Genomic DNA, 25632 nt, shown 5'->3' with positions numbered 1-25632 from the left:
AGATTCATTCAATCGATCAATAAATCAATCAAATAATCAATCAATCAATGTATAAAACTTTTACCCCCCCCCCCCCCCTAAACAGTACAGTACAATATGTCACAGCGAAAAGTAGTAGGTCACAGAAAGAGAAGCTGCTTTCACGCCGCAGCTTGACTAAGCTCTGACCACTCCTTAGCAGCAGTACGTGACATTGACTTGTTTCAGTACAAGTAGCACGACGTAATGAATTAGTGCATTGAACTGCTATATGGTAGGAGTATAGTATGTGGTGTCTCTCTCTTTCTCTGTCATACCCGCTAGGTCGAGCTGCTCCTGTTAGCATTGGAGGCCGCTGCTGTAGTCTCGGTGTCTCGTGGCGCAGGACATTGGTGGCCAGCGGCGCTGGCATCGTAGGCTGTTGTTACCACTTACTGGCTGAGGAGGCCAATTCCACAATAATGATGTGCAATTTATAACTCAAAATAAGTGGTTAGATGCTTTAGAAATTTATGGCAGAGTGAGGACGTCGTTTGGCTAACAATGATCTATGAGCACTGCCCTTGCGCGGAGAATTAATTCTATTGTAGTGTCGTTATAAAAAAAATGTCATTTTATGTGAAAGCTTCGTAACTTCATACTGTTATTGGTGACATGACATGCAAACTGTCATGTACGAGAAGAGGACAGAGAAAGAAGACTGATGTAGATGACAAGCGCAGTTGGTGTTCTTTCTTGATCCTGTACGGAATTCGTGTCAGTCAGATTATGAAACAATTATCCAAGCAAAAAACATTTTAAAAGACAAATAACAGGTGAAGACCCACTTAGGCATCAACAGTTTTTCAGACATCTTTCAATAAAAGGGGGTTTGGGCACGACACTCCCTCATACTGTCTTTTGTTTAGACCATGGTGCTGTGATCCGAAACGAGTCATATATTCGTACTGTAAGGCGAAAGCGTTAAATGTCTCATAAAACCAGAAAAGTGACCGACGTATGGCGTCGACATTCCCTACAGGCGGTGTCAAGAAGAGCGAGGCATAAAATAATCAAGTGGTGAGGTGTCATATGGCGTCATCACGATGGCATAGATCCCCAGAATTTGTGACGTCATCGAAGGAAATCACTGCTTGGTGAATTGTTGGTCGATCTCGAAAGTAGTGTAAAAGAAGGTAAGGTGCAGAAAGTTTAGAATTGCTACACTCTAAAAAATATCGAGTAAAAAGGGTGTCTTTTTGTCCCACAACAATAATCGTCATCAGGCTTGCCTGTGCTTCCTTTCTTGAAAACTCGGCGCTGGCCACTTTCCTATCGAGAATGCAACGTAACCCTGATAATGGGCATGTCGATCGTGACCGGAATGTACCGGGCGCGGGGCGAAAGCGCAAGAATGGAACGCAATATAGACGACGATTATTGTTGTGGGACAAAAAACACACCCTTTTTACTCGTGCTTTTTTTTTAGAGTGTACAGTCCTGTAGGCATTTAAAGGCCACGTTTGTTGCACAATGCTTTCGAATGGGCGGTAGCGTGGGACGTTCAATACACAAGCTTAGAAGAAAAAATTGGCCCTGTATCTGCATGTTAATCTGGAAATGTGATCGAAAGACGATAGTCTTGCGTGTGGAGATAGTGAACAAAACATTTATTTGATGTTCTGTGCAAGAAAATTTGTGAATGGTATTCTGGAGGCGCTGCGTTAGATTGCCTCGAGCGTGCAGTGGAGGCGAACGAGCGCATAAAGTTACGTCACACGTGAAACATGAGTGCCATCTGGCAGTTATCTTGAAAAACGAAGCGCGTGGCTCTGAGACGGGTGTGCGCACCCGTCTCAGAGGCGATAAGGTGTAGAACGCAAGGCGGCGGGTAGATGCCACCACCATCTGGTCTTAGCAAAGCGTTGGAAACACTCGCTTTTTCGTGCAAGCGTTGCATGGTCAGCGCAGCGTGATAAGCGTTACGGTCTTTAGAATTACTTATGTATGCCTTTTCTAGTAAAAGATTCACATGCGGAATATGATTGATATGTGGGGTTTAACGTCCCAAAACCACTTTATGATTATGAGAGACGCCGTAGTGGAGGGCTCCGGAAATTTAGACCACCTGGGGTTATTTAACGTGCACCCAAATCTGAGCACACGGGCCTACAACATTTCCGCCTCCATCGGAAATGCAGCCGCCGCAGCCGGGATTCGAACCCGCGCCCTGTGGGTTAGCAGCCGAGTACCTTAGCCACTATACCACCGCGGCGGGGCCACATGCAGAATATATACGTGTTGGTATGGTGCCCCAGACATGCGCAGTAATTGCTTTTTATTTGACAATCGCACAAGTATGAATGCTAAATCTCGAGCAACATTGGTGGGAGCTGCGCATGGGGTCGGCCGGTTCAAGTACCCGGTGCCATTAAGAGTGGACAAACAGACAAATGTACAGACGGACAGACAGACCAAAATTTTTGCGTCGAAGGGCGCCAAGAAAGACTACCGCGTTTAAAAAATTCAGCCAGCTTCGTTTGGTGGACCCTGAATAAACAGTTAAGCTTGTGGCATGCAGTGGGGTTGAACGAAGTGGGATGAATGAAGTGGTGCAAAGTGAGAATGACAAACCATTAAATGCATGCCGGGGCGAGAGCAGTAGTGCGCGTTCGTAGTAGTGAGTTTGGAAGTCGTAGTGGGAGTGTTGATAGGAGGGCCATACATACGTGATGGGACTCATCCACTTTCTGTGGGTAAATTCCAGTAGAATCTACGACGTTCGTTGGACACGAAGGCCTCGACAGAAAACAGCTTCACTCTTTAACAAAAAGAAAACAAAGACGACTTTCCCCTTCGTGTTGACTAAGGCGGATGTGCGAGGGATCCTGTGAGTTTTTATTGCAGTACTCTGAGGCACGTGTCAAACGTCTGAAGGTTATTCGACGTCTTCCAATTGAGACGTGCTTATTTTCTTGCTAGCAAGTTCCCACTCATTGCTCTCTGGTAGACACAATCTTTCGCTAAAGCCTGCCGTTAACTTCTCTTGGCGGTGTGGCAACCGTATCGAGACCGCAGCACGTTGCACCTGGTGCACGCGCCTGGAACGCGCGCATCGTTCTCTCCCATTGTATATCGTCTTCGCCCGCAGGATCACTCCGGCCTATAGCAGTGCCCGTACACTGCTCGGGAGGCAAGCTTCCTCTTGGCACCGCGACACCGATCTGCATGGTGCGCAAGCGCTATCATGGGAGACCAGTGGAATAGGGAAAATAGACTCACGACGCATGTACAGAAGGCTCCACAAGACGTAGTGTATCATGCGTCGCGTTTACACCCCATTGATGGCCGATTTAATTACTTGCGCCTATTTCCTCTTCACGACGCCGTGGGCCATGACTGTATATATACACGTCCAGTTGGCAATATCTCCACGATGATCAGCAAATAGCGACATGGAAATTACAGAGTGAGAGGGAAATGAGCGGCAACGATGTGAATCAATTTGCGCCCTCCGATTACTGCGTGGTTATTCGGAGACAGAGTTGGTGAATGGAGAGAGGGGGGGGGGGATCTAATGAATACTGTATGGGCTGTTAATTCATTCCGCTGATAAACTACGTCACATCCAGTGAGCTTTACAATGCGACAGAATACACCGTTTGCGTCACGCTGCCCTGATGGATGCGTCGTAGAAACCAGATTTAAGGAAAAATACGCGCTCTCCACGTTACCGTGGAAAGGTTCGATCTCTTTGCGCGTATTAGCATTATTTTTCTTTCTTGGACAGTGATTATTTAGGCGCATTTACATGCACGCATGATTCCCCTGCGTCGGCCATTTATCTGTATTGTATGCACAGTTCACTGAGCAGACGACTGGAAGCACTGACGTTAAAACATTGTCGCAAAATCAAGGCTATTTTGCAATCCAGGCTACACGCTGGAAGCAGCTTACGACTTTTCCGAACATTCAGGCTGCTCGGACTAGTTCACCTAGAGCTACAACAACAACAGCAACAACAAAATAATAATAATAATAATAATAATAATAATATATTCAATCAACCAATCAATTATTTAACGTGCACTGCAATAACCATAAGGTCTTTGTGCAGGCACACACAAAAATAAAACAATGCAAGCAACAATACATTACAGACACTCTTCAGAAAAATCAAATCAAGAGTGAAAACACACAGCGAGAAAATCTCCGCAAAATGGAAAGAATAAAAAGACAAGAGTAAATTCACTGAAAAGAAGTGAGAAATCAAAGGAAATATACAAGCCTATGTAAAAACTTTCCTGAAAGACGAAAAAGACCATCTCAAAACCATCTCAAAACCATATTTACATCTCAAAACCACACCTCAAAACCATATTATGATTCTCAAAACCATATCTCAAAACCATATTATGATTCTGAGAGAAGCCGTAGTGGTGGGCTCTGGAAAATATAAAAATCTGGTGATCTTTAACCTGCACTGACATATCGCACAGCTACAAAGCAGGACACGTTAACGTTCTGCTGCCACTCGTCTGTTTGTGTGAGCGGTTTGTTTCCCGAGACTACACCGTCATTTTGCGCTTTTCTGGCAAGTGTCCTGTAGCAACGTGTCAGCCGGTGGTTGCAGTGTCAAGTAATGCCGATAAAGTTGACAGTGTGACAAATCAATGAACGTCAGGGGTAGAAAAAAAAACGCCACCGAAAGGCAGCGGAGTTTACCTACTTATGCCTGGTTTCGGTTTGCGACCCTGTGCACTGGCAGGGAGAAGCGTGCGAAAAAAAAAGAAGAAATAGAGAAGGAAGAAAACTAAGAGCAAGCACACGCAGTTAGGCGATCATCACGGAATCACAGATGGTTGAGGTGTTGGTTGCTATCGCCCACAGTACAGTGGTGATCCAAGTGATGGCTTGCTATATACACATATATATATATATATATATATATATATATATATATATATATATATATATATATATATATATATATATATATATATATATATATATATATATATATATATATATATATCATCAGCCTGACTACGTCCACTGCAGGACAAAGGCCTCTCCCATGTTCCGCCAGTTAACTCGGTCCTGTGCTTGCTGCTGCCGATTTATACCCGCAAACTTCTTAATCACATCTTCTCACCGAACCTTCTGTCTCCCCCTAACCCGATTGCTTCTCTGGGAATCCAGTTAGTTACCCTTAATGACCAGCGGTTATCCTGCCTACGCGCTACATGCCCGGCCCATGTCAATTTCCTCTTCTTGATTTCAGCTATGATATCCTTGACCGCCGTTTGTTCCCTAATCCACTCTGCTCTATCCTTGTCTCTTAAGGTTACACTTACCTTTTTTTTCCATTGGTCGCTGCGTCGTCCTCAATTTAAGCTGAACCCTCTTTGTAAGTCTCCAAGTTTCTGCTCTGTAGCTAAGTACAGGCAAGATACAGCTGTTATATACATTCCTCTTGAGGGATAGTGGTAATCTACCTGTCATAATTTGAGAGTGGTTGCCAAATGTGCTCCAGCCCATTCTTATTCTTCTAGTTACTTCAATCTCGTGGTTCGGCTTTGCGGTTATTACCTGCCCTAAGTAGACATAGTATTCTACAAATTGAAGTGCACTATTACTTATCTGGAAGCGCTGCTCTTTTCCAAGGTTGTTGTACATCACTTTCGTTTTCTGCAGATTATTTTTAAGGCCCAATTTTCTGCTTTCCTTGTCTAACTCCGTAATCATGAGTTGCAATTCGTCCCCTGAGGTGCTCAGCAATGCAATGTCATCGGCGAAGTGCAGGTTACTAAGGTACTCTCCATTAACTCTTATCCCTAACTGTTCCCATTTTAGGCTTCTGAAAAGCTCCTGTAAGCACGCGGTAAATAGCATTGAGGAGATTGTGTCCCCCTGCCTTACATTGATTGATTGATATGTGGGGTTTAACGTCCCAAAACCACCATTTGATTATGAGAGACGCCGTAGTGGAGGGCTCCGGAAATTTCGACCACCTGGGGTTCTTTAACGTGCACCCAAATCTGAGCACACGGGCCTACAACATTTCCGCCTCCATCGGAAATGCAGCCGCCGCAGCCGGGATTTGAACCAGCGACCTGCGGGTCAGTAGCCGAGTACCTTAGCCACTAGACCACCGCGGCGGGGCTCCCCTTGCCTTACACCCTTCTTGATTGGTAATCTGTTGCTTTCTTTATGAAACACTATGGTAGCAGTTGATTCCCTGTAGATATCTTCCAGGATGTTTATATATACTTCATCAACGCCCTGATTCCGCAGTGTCGGCATGACGGCTGATATTTCTAGTGCCGTCATGCAGATATATATATATATATATTCTACGTATGGCAAGCTAACTTTTTACCCACTTTTTTTTCTTCACACTTACCTTACCATTCGGTCTAACAACCTCCTCTACATCCTCTATACTTTTCTTGGCAGTATTGTCTGTTAGATTTCATTAATATTGCGTCAAGACAAGGAAACACGATCCCTTAAGTATATAATTCTTTCCTATATATATATATATATATATATATATATATATACATATATATATATATATATATATATATATATATACATATATATATATATAAGAATGTAGATGCGCTTTCACGTAACAAATATTTACAGCCGGTTTCGGTGTTTTTAAACAAACTGGCTCTCACCGAACGGCCTACCCTAGCAGAGTTCCGGTGCGGCACATCCGCCAATGCTTTTTCAAAGTCCCGCTTGTGTTTTCGGGGTGTGTTTGAGTTTGCTGCTCCATTATTTCTCCCGCTTTTCTCATAGGATGTGTTTGGAGCAACGTCTTGCGGCTACATGAAGGGGCGCGACGTAGCGCACGGCTCGCGTGGCTGATGGGCGCCTTACAAAATACCCGTCGTGGCGTTCCGATGAGCGCGCCCCCCTGCTCCGTGTGGCCTGCTCTGAGAGCGGTCGCGCCTATAAAAACAAAAAATGCATAAATTGCAGGAGACGTTTGTCAGCGAACCTGATTGAGCTAGTTGGTTCTGCATGCAGACGACGTGGATGCGCTTTGACGACACAGACCGAGAATTGACATCGCACACCTGCATTTTCCCTAGTCCGCGTCTTCAAACCACACCCATATCATCGACATGCAGGAGAATAGTGGCTCGATACATAGGAAAGTTGTTCAATTCAGCTTTTCGACTCCAACTTTAAGGCTTCCTCCTTTTGAGCCCGCAACATATTTGTGTTTTCGTCTAAGCAGACAACCTCAGGATTAAACGCTTATTTCTGCGTCTGTGTCACACCGGGCACTTTTTAAACAGACCAGCGGTGATCGGAATCGCTCGCTGTCTAACGTGTTCATGTGACTGAGAAATTATAAGATTTACTGATGTGATAAGTCAATTGCAGCTGTAGGGTCACACGAACGATTATGGTTTACTGGCGAGTAAGCTATTCATGAATGAAACTTCAAGTCGAACCTGCCTAAATCAACAGTCTATGTTCATACCCAAAATATATAAATGCTTGATTGCGGCAATGTTCATTAGCGACAGAAAGACAGGCGATGAGTCTTATATGCTCACACAGATGAGAACCCACTCGACAGCATCACTTAGAAAAAAATCAAACGCAACAACAACGAAACGTGGACACCAAGACGTACATGTTGTGCAGCGATTCATGTTAAGCTCGGCTACTTTGTGTCCCGTGTTGTGTATAACAGTACACATCATTGATATCACTCAAACTGTAAGATGAACAGCTTTGCGATGGCTTTTATGTGTTAGCTTTCACGTTTCAGGCGTCTTTCAGGCGTCTTCAGCCTACGTTTCAGGCGTCTTTCACGTTTCAGGCGTCACGTTTCAGGCGTTTCAGGCGTCACGTTTCAGGCGTTTCAGGCGTTTCTGCCCCTTTCAGGCGTCAGTACACTTGTTTGACACGAGTGGAAGAGGACAGTGACTGGTGTGTTCCCGGTAACCGGGGGCCTTTGACTGTAGTCTAACGTCTGAGTGTCGCCTTTGTGTCTTTAGTCTGCGCTGCGCTTTACATTGCCTTTAATGAAGTGGGCAGAAAACACCTACGTGATCTAAGCGGGAATCCAGTTTTTTGCCAGGATCGCTGCAATGCAGGCGCTTTTTCTACTGTCATCGGTCAGAAAACAACGTTTTGGCTAGCATATACAATTAATTCAGGCATGTAGACTGCATCCTGACTTGACACAGCTGTGCTCGAGTTGCCAGCGCTTCACCGGAATAATTTTATCTACATAAAACATCTGAACACAAGCAGCTGCGGCCAATAACAAACGCTAAAACCACGCAAGAACAGGCTGAAACGGAAGTTTTTGGGGTGATTTTCGGGTGAACGCCCAATGTTGCTAGAGACCGGCAGGCTCTCGCGAAACCGTCTAATAGCCGATGTTTCGGCGGGAGCCACGGCTTTTTCATGGCATAATTAAGGCTTTAATAATATATATATATATATATATATATATATATATATATATATATATATATATATATATATATATATATATATATATATATATATATATATATATATATATGCGCGGGGGCCTACGTGCGAACATGTGTGGGGGATTGCGTGCTCAAAGTAGCCCGCAATCATGCAATTTTATCTAACATTGTGAAGAGAAGGGCAGTAACATAAGATCTAGAATTCCCCCTCGCAATCACAAGCGCTGCATATTTAAGGACATAAGAGCAATGTAGTGCCTGCGGTAATATTGCCGAGAGATCCAGCGTCGGCATGTCAGCCTACAGATGTCTCATTACCAAGAGCCAGCATGTTTAGAAAGCAATTAAGAACTTACTTTTCGAGTTGTACGTTCGAAAGTGATGCAGTGAATATGAGGCACGTCGTGGGGGCTTCTCCGGTTTGCGGTTTGTTTTTAGCAGCTACAGCACTCGCTAACGCGCGCGTAAATCTGTATGTGTGAAACGAGCATTTTTGCGTTTATTCTTCTTCCTAACGGAGTCACCATCCCCCGGAAACGCACCCGCAACCTTGTGCCCAGCAGCATAACGTTAGAGCAGCTAAGCTGCCGCGGCGAGTATACATATATACAGTATTTGATGTTGCTTCTTTTAAGCTTACAAATGTAATGTATTAAAACTACCAGGAATAACAGTATATAAAAGCAACTTCTCTTCATGGTCGTCATTATTGTATCTAACCCAAGCGTCATCATTATCTGATTTTTCATCCCTGACATCTGCCTTCTGCTTCATTTTGCGAACGCATGTTCACATTCTCTAGACGCGTGTAAATAATTAAAACAACTTTAAGATTACTGCACTGTACTTAACGTGGCATATTGTAATCACACATCGAAATACAACGTGTTGAAAGCACCGCAATAAGCCGCAATGCACTGTGTCCTGTGGCATTATAGCAAAAATATACCCACAAAATCGTAGAAGGCTCAGTATGTATATTGTACAGCACGCGTTTTGTGGAGATGTCTTATCTTCACCTCCGGCTCTCTCCTTCTTCTACTTCTGACTTTAATTTGATCTTATAAAGAAAACATAGTATCATGACTTTATTGGCATCGCAAACTATCACGACAATACAAGGTCGTCTAATCTGCGCTTTCTTTGATTTCATTATATGTTTATTTCCAATCGTATACTGAAAATATCGCGTCCCTAAATTTTCCTCGATTATCAATGAGAGCAGCAGGGATCTGAAGTACTCTTGAAAGAAACGATTCTATTGGTGACTCACCGGTCAATTCAGCACTTTAGTGTTGTCTCACGCATGCGTTTCTGTGCGTCAGATATGCGGTGACCGTCCATGGCGACAGTCCAGTGGACGGCTCGCTTTGAATGCCTATAGTTTTTAGAACCTCTGTCTGAACCACAGAGGACACGCTATGGGGTGGTGCAATGACGTACTGATGCCCACATTTCAGTATGCTGCCGTTTGATAGCCAGCTACGCTGTACAGCAATCGGGATGAAGAAACCCTAACACGATATATGTAAAACAGCACATTGTGAAAGAAAACAAGCAAGCAAACATACAAATAATTAGTGTCATGCCGCAGCTAAAGCATAACCTCGTGAGCAACATTACACGCATAAGCCACGCCGCGGTGGTACACGGCTGCTGACCCGCAGGTCGCGGAATGGAATATCGGCTGCGGCGGCTGCAGTATTGATCAAGGCGGAAATCTTGGCCCGCGTGCTCAGATTTAAGTGCACGTTAAAGAACCCCAGGAGGTAAAAGTTTTCGAAATCTTCCACTTCGGCGTCTCTCATATCACGTGGTGGTTTTGGGACGTTGAACCCAACATTTCAATCAATCAACGTTAAACGCATAAGTCGAGGCCGTAGATTGCATAACAGCTCTCAATATTGGGCCTTTGTATATTGGAAAAGCATTCAACGTTTTTTTTTCTTGGTACTCAGGTCCATAGGTCGGTAAAACTTGGGGAGCTCACTCAGACTCACTTATGAAATACATTTTGTTCTTCGGATTCTCTCGGACTGAGACTCACCGATATTTTTTTCCCGGGAGACTCAATCGAGCTCAGACTCACGAAAATATCCTCTACCTCCTCACTGGCTCACTCAGACTCAGACTGACGGCTCGATCGCAGTATGAGTGAGTCCGAGTGAGTCGAACCATGGGTTTGTAAGCCTAAAATTAGCTTTTCGACAAAGGTATGAACGCTCTTTAACACAAAATGTCCCGTAATCGGTGCCTTTATTGAAGTCGTTTATTATAGTAGTACCTTCAAATAGCCCCTATAAGTGCTCACAAACCACTAAGGTCAATTTTCTTGGAAGCGATGACAGCATAGGATATGTTTACAAAGAGCTTCTTTGGAATAGCTAGGGGGCGGGGGAGGAGGTCAAAGTACCCCTTAAATAATTTGCGCCTTTATTCAATTAATCTTTAAAGGACGTATGAAAGACCCTGCATCGGAATACGTGGGAGTAGGCGTAAGTATAATTGTGATTCCACATAAGGCTGCTGTTAATGCTGAAGATGAGTACAGTCAGGGCAGGAGCAGTTTTGTTATTGGAGGACAACCTCAAGTACTGTCCCTATCGGGCCTGTTTAAATTCCGCAACATGATTAGTTACATTATGTAGCACACGTACGGGACGTAACAAGCTGGCTTTCATAAAACTCTAAAGTCACTCGACGCTTTTGGCATGCGACGGCAGCGAATGTATGTATACAGTCCATTGTGTGTAGCTTAACGAGCGGCCGTCGATTGCATGCGTTAAAATTTTTACGAGCGCAGCGAACGACGTGCTTCGAGAGTGAGCCGTCTTGCACCTCATTATACGCAATTCTCTCGCTGGGAAAGCTGGCATGAGGAGGAAAGCCGAGCAATTCATGAAACGACAGTGGAATCGGTGAAATGTTGACAGTACACTGACACAGAGTACACAGAACTGTTAGAGATAAGGGCAATCACCTTCGGCAGCTGTTCTGGCATTGCGCTTTGCGATGCAGCAAAGAAAAAAATTGATTGGGTACCCCTTTATATCAGTCACCTGAACGGCGAAAACAGGAAACAAAGCGTGTCGTGCTTTGCGCGTTCGTCGCGACGACTTCTAGCGCCTCAAATTCCCCAGAATTTAGGGCCTTCTATGTTTATGAGCCCAATATTTTGGAGATCAAGAAAAGTTTCAAGTGAGTCAAATAAAGGCAGTTATTGTTCCAGATGCTGAGTGTGTGAGAGAAAGAGAGAGAGAAATATAGGGGAAATGCAGAGTGGTTAACCAAGCTTGGCTCGGTTGGCTACCCTACAATTGGGGTTAGAGAAATGGGGAGTGATGGGAAGGAAACAGATAGAGAGAAAAAAAGAAGAGTAAGAAAGAGATGTATAAATAGTCAGCTCGAGAATACACAGCACGGTCTCACGCTGTTCTTTCTCAAGTGCTCGTGCAGCCCGGTGGTCCTTAAGAAACACAGGAGAGCGGCATCGGCGTCCGCAGGTCTTTGTGGTGAACCGATTGAGCAGGCAATGTGAAGCTTTATAAACTTCATAAGAATAGTGATGTGTCGGCGGTGTACATATTGGTCGCTTTTACCGCATGGACATGTTGGAAGGAACTCTCGCCTAGTGTGACAGGAGTGTTTTGAAGCTGCAGAAGACACCCAAAAGTATGTGGATGCGTCTTCGCAGCCGAAGGTCTCGACGATGCCCGGCGTGTGCGTTCAGTGTGTAAAAGAATCATTCCATCGCGCTGAATGCGCACCGATTCAACACTTAAGGGCGTCTCCTCGTGGTTTGTAAATCGCACATTACAACGAATCACACGGGACCGGGGGTAAAAGGTGGGCTTAGATAATCCTACTAGATGCTTTTCGAAGTGAATCCATAATTTTATTATATTAGCCTTGATTCCACTCACTTGAATACCACGTGTTGGCATCCTGCAGCTATTTCTCACACACGATAAATCATAAGCGTACACGGAGCTTTCTTCCTTTGCTTACCCTTTTATACTGTTTTGCTTTTTTGCAGTCGTTTTGTTTTTAACATACATCAATACTATAATGTTGAGATAGCAGGCTCACACACACACACACACACACACACACACACACACACACACACACACACACACACACACACACACACACACACACACATATATATATATATATATATATATATATATATATATATATATATATATATATATATACATATATATATATAACTTGAGAGAGACACAAAAAGTAAAGAAACCCAGAAACCCTCATGCAAGACTTAATGACTTGACCTGAAAGTGGCACTCCTACTCTCGTACTGATTATGGTGGTATACGTAATTGTGATTACGTGCGAGCCATTCTCTTTTTCCTTCTCACACGATCTACTGTTCTTATGTACGACAGCAACATCCGTGTGATCTCATTTTTCAGTGCCGGTAGTTGTGTGCTCATTTTTCGGGCTCATTCTTATGCTGCGCTTATCTCCTATTGTTCAAATGTTCTGAGCCGACTATCGAAAAATAAAGCACGCCTGAAATAAAAGCGTTTGCTGTCCTAAGTTTGGCCGATGTTTGCGTGGCGCGTCCAAAGTGAAATCAATACGCACGTACGCCGAAAGGCTGCATGGGCTCAAGGTAAAGTAAGCATACTTTTAAAATACGTCTGCTACTTCATCCCGCCTTCCCCTCTCCACCCACTTCCTCCTTTCAATACGCTTGACATTTGCGAATTTCGAAGGCCACTCATTGATAGGTCTATATGTTCCAAGTATTTCACGGGAGTCGTCCAGTGGACAGTAATATCATAAAGGCGTTTTCTGCACTTTTGTCATTTATTCCCATTGTCTCATTTGCTGAGGCCTCACCTTGATTCGATCTACAAGCAACTAAGTGGTGTCAGCTGCAAGCGTTCCTCATTTCAAAAGCGAGCGACTTTGTTTTTTACGTTTACGTTGCTCCATTACTCCTCACTCTTCGTATCAAAAGGTAGGTTTCCTGCCCGCCCTAAACATATTCACGTGTTGGTTGCCCCTGTATTTTCATGTCATACGTTCTATGTAGGCCAAAACCAAGAATATGCATCGGTGCCCCTTAGCGGAGCATGTTTCGATGTGCACATCTTGCTTCCCGTGAAGAAATGGCATTGAGTAAATATATATCTTCAGAGTTAGTTTTCAATAGCCACAGATTGCCCCCTGCGTTACGTCAGAAAGCTGTGCAATCTGAACACTGACGCACGAGTTACGCAGTGGGCCAATATTGGCCACGTAATAGACAACTCTGCTTTGGGAAGATAATTGACACAGGGCATACAGACAGTTGCTCCTAGCCGTGTATATGTAGTCCGCAATCAAGCGTGCTCGCGTACGACGACATCCATCCGGCGCGTCACTTTATACTGCAGGGTTACGCAGGCGCGCGCAATGTCAACTCGAGTGGCAGTAACTGTTTGGCTTCCGGCTAGACAAGCTTCTGGCTATATGGATGTTGGTAGTAAGGGTCGCGTAAACCACGGGAGGGTATGGTGGTTGCAATTTGTTACGGAAGGCTATGTCACGCCTCTTTTTTTCCTGCACGTGTAATCACACAGTATACGACGGTCACACGCTGAGTGATACTTGGAGTGCGGGACGGGCGCGCCTCACCGACGGTATACGTCGTCGTCGTGAAACTAGTGCCATCGAAACGAGGATAGACCGTAAGCCCGGTTCAGCCCAAGCGCCGCAATGAAGAGTGCCCGGGGCGACTCCCCCCAAATTTATGCGCGCGCACATTACCCACCCCGCGAGACGACGGTGGCTCCCGCGACCACCTTGAAAGGGGGAGTCATTACGGGCTCGGCCAGTAAACACAAATCTTCCTGCAACTCGGCTAAGGAAAGCTTCGCCCCCTTGGAATTTCCTCGAGGGAGAGGTATGACCGCACGACAAGGCTTCGGTGGCGGTATCAGCTCATTCGGGCGCGCAAGTGTTGCTCGTTTTCGAGCTGTTTAGTTTCATCGTATTTCAGGCGGCGAGCACTCGATGGTGTTCAACATGGCCAATTCGGATGCCTCGATTCATTTGTTTATCATTCCGCTTTTGCCGCAAGGGCGTTCGCGAACACAAACTTTTGCTGCGAAATGGACTTTCACACAGTAAACAAGAATTAAGAAGTTTACCCGTCGGCGTTATTTTTCGGCTTCACAGTGGCTTTCCGCTTAACGTCATGCATGTGTGAAAAATGATGCTCGCACGTAGAGTGCGCTTTCAAGCCACACAAACTGAGAAGGCTGCTTGCTCGTGAATGGGAAAGTTCAAATCCTTACTTTACCGCAGATGGCCTGCGGTACGGTAGTAACATTGACAGGACACGGAAAAAATAGACACTGATGGTACTCGGGAACAAACTGGAGTCAAGCCATTAAAGTGGGTAATTAGCAGTGTGCACTTTGAGGCCCAGGATGTGGAACGAAGAAAGTGTCACCTCCGAAAATTTCAGGGATGATGGCCGAGTGGTGACGTATACTGCCTTGAGAACAACGTCGCGTCTACGGCCTAAGAGCCTCTTCTGGTCTTCTTCCAGTAAGTGTGACACTTACGGCATTTGCAGATTCCAATTGTCACACTACATGTGCCTTTGTTTTTTTAGATATCCGAAGCAACGCCTTCAATAACTCATTCTCCACCACGGTGGTTATGGTGCTCAGCTGCTGACACGAAGGTCAAGGATCCGATTTCGGCCGTGGAGGTCGCATTTCGGCGCATAGGCGAAATTGTTAATGTCCCTGTGCCTGGGCACGTTAAAGAAGCAGGTGGTCGAAATTTCCGGAGCCCTAAACAACAGCGTATTCGATTATAATATCGTGGTTTCGGGACGTGAAACGCCATGTATTGGTGATATTATTATCAATACTTTTTATATAAAGTTCGTATGCTATTAACGTTTGATTTTTGAAAGAATGTGTTGGCCATTGTGCTATATAAAATCTTCGCGAGCCTTATGGTCCTGAAGAGAGACTCCCTGAAATCATCATAATAATTTTTGAAGTTTAACGTTCCAAAGACTGGATAAAAACAAGTCGCGAGTGCTGCAGTGGAATATGCTGCATATCTTCGTTCATGCTTGTACATACACGTTTAAAAATGCCAGCTCGTAAAGCCGCGCGAAGAAAGCGTTCTGCCAACGCGATACAGAGCCGTTGACGGAGAATCAGTGCTTCGAGGGTTTGAATTCAAGCAAACAGTCAAGGAAAAATAAAACCGAGGGCTTGAAATTATGATCGTATACCACACTGCTCCGAAACTATGGGCTGAACGCTATCTCGGCATGTGGAGTGTTCACGCATTCACAGTTGTTCAGGTAAGCTGCTTACCTGGTCCTAATGGCAATGACCGTTGTAGTTATAGACTTGTCTCCAAATGACAGCCGAATTGTAGACACAACCCGAAGCTGCCACTCTTGACGCCTGTACGAGCGTGCCACGCCAATGCATAGGCTTTTCTGCTCGATATAATGTTCCATTTTGGCCGTAGATTTCTTTTAACGTATAGCAGCGTCCGTTGTCTTTGTAGCACATAATTTGTGCTACAAAAACAACAGGTACTTGTTGTTCCGTAGCAACGCGTAAGCATTCTATCAAGCCCGCACACTTTATTGGCTTCGAAATGTCCAATTCAGTTTAAAAACAAAACAATTGTTCACATCAAGCGCGCACTTTCAAAACCAGCAATGCGTCGTTTTTTCTGCTGTAATTTTATATTACATTATTTCTATTGAGATGCTTACTTCATGCAAGCTATAGTTATAAGCCTATATAGCGAACACTATATTACGTTTCACCTAATGTTTAGTAGCCGCTCCACGACAGCTTTCAACAAAAAGCGAAATTGTGATTTAAGGCTATTTTATTATTTCATACAGTGATGGAAGCTAAACTTGCTTTCATACTTTCTTCGGAGCTCATTTTTTTTTCTTTCTTTGGTGACGCATACGGCATGATGGGATGACGGCCACCTTCGTCTCGCTTTCTTTTTCGGGCTCACGCAAAAAGCTTTTTGACAGCGTAAACACAGCGTATATCAGCTCGCTACAAAACACGCTCTCGGTGTAATTCCCATCAGCCCTACCGAAGCAATCTTTCCTACACAGTGTGAACTGCGTTCCGGTGCACGCAAAAAAACAACACTACTTCTAAGGTGTTTACTGTGAGTTTTTACAACGTGTGTATTGTGAATAGCTGCGGCATCCTATATATATATATATATATATATATATATATATATATATATATATATATATATATATATATATATATATATATATATATATATATATATATATATATATATATATATATATATATATGTGTGTGTGTGTGAAAACGCCTCTGAAAAACTCTGTATTCGTTCAGAAAACACGCTACATTATAACAAACTGCACGTTTTACGTATATTTGTAACGCTACAAGTTACACCAAAGCCCACAGCATTAAAAATGTCGTGAGCATAATTCATTCTCCCCTTCTATAAAACTGTTCAAATTGTCCCGAAAGTTCTGCACCACGAAATGCGCATTTTGGCACCGTCTAGCTACCACAAACTATAGCACCGTATAACCATAGCTATCAGTATACCACTCTAGCACCGCCACGGTGGTCTAGTGGCTAAGGTACTCGGCTGCTGACCCGCAGGTCGCGGGTTCGAATCTCGGCTGCGGCGGCTGCATTTCCGATGGAGGCGGAAATGTTGTAGCCCCATGTGCTCAGATTTGGGTGAACGTTAAAGAACCCCAGGTAGTCGAAATTTCCGGAGCCCTTCACTACGGCGTCCCTCATAATCATGTGGTGGTTTCGGGACGTTAAACCCCGCATATCAATCAGTATACAACTCTACATTACAAACAGCTCGCGTATGCAGATACAGTCGTGCGGGGTGTACACATTCGCACCTTTTCGGTGCGCGTCCTGACTGATTCGTCACCGCTATCGCGCAGCATGTGTCTCTCGGTGTGCCTCATTTCTCCTCTTCTCTAAAAATCACAGTAAGAACGAACAAAGAGGGATCATTACAGGTGACTAAACCTAAGGAAAGACAACAACAAAAGCTCCGTAAGGAATTACGTTTTTGTGATGCCTTCGTATAACAGAACTGCGCTTTTTACACTCGCCATCTTGTCATGTGGTCAAGTGGTTCGTACTTTAGAGTATAGCCCTGCAATATAGCAAGCCAATATTCCTGTTCGAACTGTTGTCCTGAACAGTTGAATCTCCTGGGAAACTGTTGTCTTCCCTCTCATTGTAACTGAGAGACAGCTCTTCATCACGGTGCACTACTATTCTCGACATGCACGTCTCGTAGCGAGTGCTTGAAGCTTGCCTTTCAAAGTAAGGCCAGGCAGCATTTACACGGAAGCTCTATATATTCCGATCTAATACATGCGAAAAAAAAAGAGAAAAGTGAACTCTTGTTAGTGATACCAGCGTAAGTGGGTAAGTCTGTTAAATAGTGGCGGCAGGCGTTGACGCACTGGCTGGGGCTGACAGGCCCACTGAAGTATTTTCATATCCCGAATTTCGCGATAGATTGAGGAACGTATTAACAAACAGATAGATTTTAACCTCATGTTTTCCTTACGTTGCTGTACTGTTTACGTGCGTTATAAGGGCACAAAAATGGTAACAGGGTAAAAGAAAACTACAAGACATGGTTTGTGACTAACGGGCTACTTTGTTGATCAAGCGTATTAAAGGCACAAAACTTATGAAGAAAATGTGACATCATGGCGAGGATGCTTTGTGAACACGTGTTTATAGGCGCCCATAACAGCTCCGCTGCCCGGGTAAAAGCTACGTCTATTTTTTTTTCGTGTATTTAACAATGACAGAGAAAAGAAAAAAATATCAGAAAGGTACGGAGAATAACTACTAAGTGCAGTTTTGCTACCCTACACAGGGGAGAAGGGAATGATGGAGAAAAAGACAAATATTTAACATTGCAAATACATGGTGCAAAGAAGGTTCAAGTACCATTTTCTTTGCACGAAAAAGGAACAGAGGTGATTTAGAATTTCCGTGATGATGTTTCATTCACTTAACATCGTTTCATCACCTGACGGCAGAGAACCACCTATATTTCATATATATTGCAGAGCGCATATATCTGGGTTATAGACGTCAGACTCTGCCCAGGTGGCACTTCGAAAAACGCCGCCATTAGTGCCTTGATCGCCGCCCTGGCCATAACTGGGTATATGCAAATGGAGCCTTCCACAAGCGAACGTGCATAGGACCTTCTCTTTCAGTGGTGTTGAAGTGCAGTTTTCTGAAAATCAAGGACCTGAAAAGCTTCTTCTGTCAATCCAACCACGTTTCAGTAAAGTATGGAAGCTCATCAAAGTGAAATGCGAATATAATGCAAAAGATGTTTCAGTTATTTCGGCGTACTGGAACTCGCAATAAAAGTGCAAGCGAGCATCGCATGACACCAAGTTCAAAGGAAACACTTCGACGTGCGTTCTGTAACGCATAAATTCGATAAACTTGGCCATACACACAGTGCTGAAGTGATTAAGTGTATACACGTGCAATATATCTTGCGATCTCGAAGCTCGCTTTATTAGGCACGGATCACTCCGGTGATTTGCGCCTTTGCAGTTGATTTCACCATCCATATCTCGCTTCGTGTGCGTTCAACTGTTTTAATCCGCTAACTAGAACGTTTTGTTGACAATTGTCTTCCGTTTGTATATACTGCGAATAGGAATACATGCGTATCCACTTTCTCGGTGTACAATAAAAGGCAAAACCCACGCAACCAAGTTAGCTGCGGCAATCGCGGAGACCAGCGGCAAGAAAAACCTGGTTGTGGTCACGACCAACACTTTGCGATTTACCTGTATGACGTACGCATTCGCATTTCCTAGGTAAAGCCGGAACTTGGAACCTTCAAAGCAATCGTGCACGATGTGGTGTGGTGGCGACCACTTAGATTATGGGTAGTTGCGGGGTGTACGATGTTTATCGCACGTGTAACCAGTCTACTGTTGCACGGGTCGCACCGCGGTACGCTCAGTAGAGCTCAGTAGAGCTGGGTAAACCATGGGTAAACCATGGTTTTCCGTCAAGGCTACTCTAAAGAATAACAGCAGTCCTACATTTTCACACTTTCTTCTGCGGCCGGCTGTGGAGAACGCGAGTGATTCCCTGACTTGTCACAACAGCCCGTATCAAGCGCTCTCGCCGTTCTGGTTCGCGAAAGCTACGGAAATCGGTAAAACTGAAGTCATTTACGTTTGCCGAGTTCAGAAAGCAACAACACCGTCGAATGAAGTCGTTCTTTGTCGAGCGCCTAGCTGTTTCGTCTGCTCTAGTCTTCGTCGTTGTTGTGCAGAGTGAACAATCAAGCACTTCATGGCGGTTCGGTGACGCGTCGGACTAGCGGATAGAAATTCGTCTTTTTCTAAGGGTTCAATGCGCAACCACACCTAAATATTGGCTCAATAGTTGTTCCGCACGCGCTATTTGCGCGTAGCTGTGCAGCAAACAGTGCCAGGAAGCCGGGCTCGGCTCTACCCATAACTGCGCCGACAGATAGCGCTACGTGTCCGTCAAAATCTAAAGTCTGCTGTTTATGGTCCTATGACTGCCAACCTGTGTGGATATTTTGTCAGTCAGAGAGTTATTATCCGGAACGAACGCCATGATGAAATTTGAATTGTTACGGGCACAGCATGTGGCCAAACGCTAAAGACTGCGAAGTTATAGCAGTCAAACACTGACACGACTGCAGCCATGTCAAGATGGAATTTTCAGAACTTTTTGTTCGTCAGCCCTACATTGATAGCGGAGAATCGAAAGTGCAATTGATTCATGGGTTGATTTATTGAATGAATATTTATTGATTTACGTAGTTTGAAAATACCACCCAAGTATGTCTTCTTCAACGCTTTACTCTGGACACGCTGCGTATACTGGTCAGTGCCCTCTTTGTCGAAAAAATATACGACAACGTGAAGCGTGACGTAGCTTTAGTATATGTATATGCCAACATGCTTCAGACAGGTTCAGACACATTATAAGAGAGAAAGAGAAAATATATATAGAAGAGGTAGGGAGGTTGGAAGCTGGCTGCCCTTCACATGCGGAGAAGAATAAGGAAGTTAAAGAAATAGAGATAAAGTCACATTTTAAAACGCGCACATTTAGTATAGGGTTTCAAAGGCGACCACTCCCTGCGGTTGCCTAAAGTTCAAATTCTTTGAGCAGCATAGCGACTGGTGCGCCTCACACGGCATCGATCGGTAATTAGGCAAACTGACGACGAATGCATCAGCGTGCCGTCTTTGTCCTTGTTAGAGAATAGGTTTTTTGCCCTCCTAGCTGCTAGGATCTGGTGGAAGGTCTTGATGCAACGTTTTGCAGTTGCTGTTTTTTTTTTTTTGAAGCTTACGCATGCGTGAGTGTTTCCAAGCTAAGCATCTGATCAAGAAAAATCAGTTGCGAGTCTGCGCTTGTCCATGTCTCTTCGTTCTTTGTCTTCGTTCTTACATCTCCACCTACGGAATCCGTCCCCTCAAACGCGTCCGACCTCACACCATTTACCATGCCCTCTTGTCCTTACTACCATTTTTATTCATGCCCTGTCGTCTCGTTCATGTATGTATCACCATACAAACTGAGTAGTGCAAGAAGCTCAACGTGTTGTGCGGGTTAATCGTGTTAATTACACGTTTATTAGTAATTTATGCGACTTAACAATTTTTCTTACTGAGTATGCATTACGATTAATGATTCGTGGCTACGCGGACTTCGAAGTAAGGCAAAGTCAAGAGGTTTCAAATGACTAAACATGAACATGGTGGGTTAGACACCATCACGTGAGCAGTATACACTAGAAAAATAAACCACAAGCATTTTATGTTTTGCATTACTTAATGCCAACTAAAAAATAATGAAAACTAGAAAGAAAGAAAGAAAGAAAGAAAGAAAGAAAGAAAGAAAGAAAGAAAGAAAGAAAAACAACTGTGAGCTCATGGCCGTAATATTTTTAATTGTTTCCTCGCGATTCAGTACACTCGCATCTCACCGACTGAGTGCTCTTACATATGCTACTACTATTCTGTACCGGACACCGTGTGTCATAAGATATGGGGATGCAGACAAAACCCTGGCGCCGCTGCGCCAACCGTAGTGTAGTAGGAGGCTAAGTTATCGGACCCAAGCCTGAAGAATCAGCGAAGCCTAGTTCAACAGGCGCGGGAGTCGGCGAAGGCCCGCGGCTGCCTGGAATAAGGAGGCCGCCCACCTTGGGTGCACAGTGCGCTTGCTCTGAATAAAAGTTCATTCTCTCCCTCTTCGTGAATATTGCTTAGAGCTCGATTTATTACCAAGCGAATGTCACACCATACAACAGTATTTAGTTATTGCTAAGGAGTCCCCAAATAAAGACTCCTCCCAACGATCTCCAATTTACCCTGTATTACGAGCTTTATGGCGTGCACTTCCTATGCTCAGTAATTTTACTTTCCAGTTTCTCGGATTCCCTTCGCTGCGTTTCCTCCCTTGGTACTCATTGTATTGTTCTCACTGACCATTGGCTATCAGCCCTGTGTGTTACACGAATCCACCCAGGTCTTCATCTTTCTCCTAATGGCAAGAAGGATGTCGGCTGCCGCCCCCCCCCTCTTCTCATTTGCTCCCTAATGAACTATGTTCTCCATCTCCTAATGTTACGCCTGCCGTTTTCCTTCCATCGCACGCTGCGAGGCCCTTAACTCCTTCTCGAGTTTCTCTGTTGTCCGCCAAATTTCTCCCCCCTAATTCCGCTCAGAATGATTTGGTTGTGCGCTTCCGTTACAGGAAACGGGAAAGACCCCGTTATGGTTTGGGAACACATACCACATATGTTCTAGGTTATCTATGTTCATCGAATCATTTATTCGTTGAGACGACGCGTCACGAGGGTAAATGCTCGGACTTCCCGGGTGTAGTCGTCTTGTCTGGCAGACATGTCATCGCTATGGCTGATAACTTTTGGCATGATATTGTTTCACATATCCATGAGAAAAACGAAGATCAGCTAACGTGCTGGCCACCGCGAGTGGCAGCTAGAGCGAACACGACGATGAAGTGGGAATCAACCTGTTGGCCGCTCCTGCACTGACCTTCGCAAACTAATAAACAGCACTTTCAGTCGTACAAGTCGTGGTCTCCTCTGTATGTAACAGAGTGTGGAGGTGCGGGGTACGCTCTCACAACGATGGAACTACTGAAGTCGTCGGCTTGCCGGCCTCCCGCTATCTGAAGAGAGTGTCATCAACATGGCCGACGAAGAAGACACTCCCAGAACATCGCTTTGTGGTCCGCCGCACTACTACCGCGTCCCGCCACCTTCCGGAGGGAAAGCGGGAGAAGATTTCTACGCCTGGCTCCTCAAGTACACGCGAGCGAGCAAGTAAAACAGATGAGATGAAGCAGCTTAGCTCTTCAAGGAGGTGTTCTCCTTGACCAGCACCACACATGTGTGATACGAAAACTACGAGGATCAGCTTGACCTTTTGTTGAGAAGGCCAAGGCGTGTTCTGTCGTCAAAAAAAAAAGAGCGCAGAGCCTACCATTTTGTCACAAGGAGCGCAGTTACTAGGTTATACGCACACCGCGTATATTGAACAAATATTGAGGCTGCGCAAGGTTGTCAGCGCCAACATGTCAGAAGAAAATAAAGTTGAGCTATTGCTGAAAGGAGTGGCTTATGACGTGTATAACTTTTTGATTGTTAAAGATAGCCTGAGTTCGGTGTATGACGTCATTCGGCACTGCATAACTTTTGAAACTCTGACAATGCGTTGAATCACGCCTAAGTTTGCCTGCCGGCAAACATGACGTCTGTTGGCAAGGTAGACTCAAGCCCTTACCTCAACGACATTTCCTCGACTATTGAACAAATTGACCGCCAAGAAATGTTGTGCTCAACAGCTGACCATCATGGCGTGTACACGCCACTTGAGGCTAGAACTGCGCTACAATTGGCTTCCTACTGGCCCATTATTAGCGCAGTGACTACAGAGTACAGCCCTGCAGCCCCACAGTGCTGGATAATCAAGCGCTTTCCAGCTTCGTGTTATAATCGATGCGCTCGGCACACGCCTCTCCGACCCCCAATGAATCCTCATGACATCGCTGATGAACCTGCCGCCTATGCGATGGCTAACGATGACAGCCATTTCATTCAAGAGCAACCAAGATTTCGACCTTTGCTGATGTGTTACTCTTGCGGTGTTCCAGATTGATATCACGTTACTGCAACCGTCGTGTAGCTCTGCGGTATTGCCCTCCGTCCCAATTTTCACGACCCTACGAACGGCCTCGTGGTAGCCCGTGGACAGCTGCATCAGGCAATGATTATGGGCTCATCTTCTTATCCGTGCTCCAGCTCATGAATCCCTTAGTGAAAATGCGCTGGCACACACTCTCGCCCGAGATCTCAACTGCCGGGCGGAGTTCTTTACGCCTTACACTTCACATTATTTGCCCTTCCAGGCCTGCGAAAAACTAACTCCTTTGGTCACTTACACAGACATTCTACAGCACTACAGACTAGGCCATCTCCGCTATCATCCAGCTCACAAAAACCTCCCTCGACGCGATGCCCTCCAGTGGCGCAAGCTTCAGACAGGTGTATTTCCCAACCCCTGGTTTTATAGCAAGGTATACCTACACCTCGTGAAACCAAGCTCTAAATGCTGCTCACAATCGGCCACCCTCATACATATGGCATGGACGTGCCCACAGTACGCTGACGCTTCTCCCACAGAAGATACATGGGAGTCCCTTCTGAATATCACTGACTCAGCACAGCAACGCCGGGTAATCTCACGCGCATTGGAGGCCGCGGTGTCTCAAGGGATCCCGGCTAATCTCCTCTAAGCAGCGTAACTGACCTCTCAGCCGGTCCCCTCTTTTGGGAGTAATAAAGTTTTTATCATCATCATCCCGAAGTTCATCCCCGGCATCTGACAGGAGTTTGACCTTTGCGCCGCCTCACTCGTGTTCTCCTTCACCACGGCATAGCACCACGTGCCATTCGACACTGGAAAACTGGCCAGCTCTGGCGACGGAGGTGAGGTCACCAGAGATGTGCTACTGACAGAAATTCCTCCTGTGTTGATGCTCAAAAACAAGTGCATGTTCTCTTTATTGATGTGCCTGTAATGGCCCTTGTGGACACAGGGGCCACTGTTTTGTTGATGAGTGTTTCTTTAAAGATGTGTTAGGACGAAACTTCAAAGCTCTGTGGAGTGAGTGGTCAACCATTGCGTGCTGTTGGTGGGGGCAGTGCTGATGTGGTTTTACGAGGCCATGCTATTCCAACAGAATTCGCAGTTATTTTACCGTCGACTCACCACGTTATTCTAGGTATATACGTCTTGCGGGAGTGCGGTGCCACTGTCGACTGTTAAAGTATTTTTGAGTGGTCGGATGCCATTAGGACTCCTGGAAGACTTTGTGGAAGGTGAAACTTCATAGTCCGTTTCGTGTGCAAGTTTTGTGCTATGGTGCGCACTACGAGTGCTTTGATGTAAGCGTACAACCGATGCACATGAACTGTGTGAAGAAAAATGTGTTGGTTCTCCATTGTGTGCTGTCCCTCAGCGATGGACGCACTGACTTATGGCCCATTAACTGTCCTTCAGAGCCCGTGATATTACCAGACGGTACGAAGTCAGCATTGGTCAGCCGAATATACGGGTCCTTATCAGCGGCCAAACTGACGATTGTACCGGAGGAACCTGGTGGCCACAATTAAAGTACCCCGACACGAAATTTGGAGACGCTAGATGCTTGTGTTCTTTGATCCTGTATGCGGGGCCACCTCTGACCGATTATTAGTGGCGAGCGTAGGCTAGAAGATATTTTAGTTTTGTTTTGAAGTAAGGGTGCGTGCTCCTCCAAGTATTCAGGTAAAACCGATATTTTTAGTGGTTTCACGTATATTCCAGGACTCCCCTTGTGACGTCGAAGGATCAAAATTTGTGGGGCGTGACCAATACCCCGACTGGCAACCGGTGAGGACTACTGTTCGGCCACCTTCTCGCTCTACTGTCGTGCTGCTCTAAAGGTGGTTAAGGCTGCTTACGCCAGGAATGGTTTTCTTATTTTTTAAGGGGGCACGCTCAAACCACCCACATCGTTTTATTCTTCACCGCACGCGG

General features: G+C 45.1%; 1 protein-coding gene across 1 annotated transcript in view; it reads left to right on the top strand.

The window, feature by feature from the left end:
• LOC119161208 (RYamide receptor) overlaps positions 1-25632 on the top strand; it is a 362447-nt gene that overhangs the window by 102646 nt on the left and 234169 nt on the right. The gene's annotated exons all lie outside the window — the stretch shown is intronic.

Source organism: Rhipicephalus microplus, chromosome X, assembly GCF_043290135.1.
Source record: "Rhipicephalus microplus isolate Deutch F79 chromosome X, USDA_Rmic, whole genome shotgun sequence".
Lineage (NCBI taxonomy): Eukaryota > Metazoa > Arthropoda > Arachnida > Ixodida > Ixodidae > Rhipicephalus > Rhipicephalus microplus.
This window is presented reverse-complemented; position numbering and strand designations above follow the sequence as displayed.